Source organism: Octodon degus, unplaced genomic scaffold, assembly GCF_000260255.1.
Source record: "Octodon degus isolate 3935 unplaced genomic scaffold, OctDeg1.0 scaffold00001, whole genome shotgun sequence".
NCBI classification, from domain to species: domain Eukaryota; kingdom Metazoa; phylum Chordata; class Mammalia; order Rodentia; family Octodontidae; genus Octodon; species Octodon degus.
Genome location: NW_004524577.1, coordinates 228,498 through 229,700, shown reverse-complemented (window position 1 = coordinate 229,700; position 1,203 = coordinate 228,498). Strand labels below are relative to the sequence as shown.

At 39.9% G+C, this 1,203-nt stretch overlaps 1 protein-coding gene across 12 annotated transcripts in view; it reads left to right on the top strand.

Moving 5' to 3' along the window:
* Dcun1d3 (defective in cullin neddylation 1 domain containing 3) overlaps positions 1-1,203 on the top strand; it is a 36,002-nt gene that overhangs the window by 13,834 nt on the left and 20,965 nt on the right. The window lies entirely within an intron of this gene.

The window sequence follows — 1,203 nt, the reverse complement described above, 5'->3', positions numbered from 1 at the left end:
GGCTGGCTGGCATGTGGTGCTGGGGGATTGAACCGTGGTCCCTGTGCTTTGTTCTCAGTAGGTGCTTTAGACCACTGAGCCATCTCACCAGCCCCAAGAGATCTAGTGTTTCATGCCTCAAATTCTCATACAATTTTAGCTTTGTCTTCCCTACTGTTGTTGTGTCTCCTGAGGGAAGTAGTGACTGTGTTACTGAGCACACTGAGAAAACAAAAAGTCTTACTGAACACTATGTAGGTTAGGTTGCTTGTTTGTCTTTTTGAGACAGGGTCTCGCTATTCAGCTCAGACTGGCCTTGAGCTCACTTTATAGCCCAGGCTGGTCTTGAACTCTCAACAATCCTGCTGCCTCAGCCTCCCAAGTGCTGGGATTACAGGCGTGTGCCACAATGCCCCATTTTTGAAGACTATGTTTTGCAAGATTAAAGTTCTTTGTTCCCACTGAGATATACTTAATGACATGCAGCTGTAGCAAGTATCCTTTGGGCAGATTTTATTTGAATTCTAACCAAACAATTTACCTTTCTCCTTGATTGTAAAAATCACAAGACCATCGTACACAGGATAGATATCACATTGCTGAAACTGTGCATTTCCCTTAGTGTGGAAATTACTTATTGTTTGTAGATAATGATTGAGGCTGGATAAATTCTGAGAAGGGATGGGCATGGTTTGTGACATTTTCCCTAGGTCTACAGGCTATGTTTTATTTTTATTTTTTTGGTGGCACCAGGGATTAAACTCAGGACCTTGTGCTTGCTAGGCAAGCACTTATTCCACTGAGCTATCTCCCCAGCCTGCCAGGCTATGTTTTATAAAGCTAAAGCAGGGTTATTTCCTTCTCTCCTTGGAAACTTGCATTCAGGTCAGTGTGTCTTGATTAAAATGTCATGGGCAGCTGAGCAGTTGGGCTTTTAAAGTTGAGAGTCACATCAAAGAAGGTTATTTCCTAATAATACAAATAATTATCTCCACAAAACCATAAGCATTCAAGACCTCACATTTTTTTAAAGACAGTACATAGAGTCAAAAAAAAAAAACCCATATGGGTATAGTTACATTCTCTTAATGAATAGAATGATTTGTTCTAATGGTGTTTGTAAATAGGATCTCAAGTCTGCATCTTGTACAGCAATTAACTACTAAGAAGAATGTATGCAGTGTGTTAATTATTGAAATTGTCCTAGCAATTTGATTTGAAAAA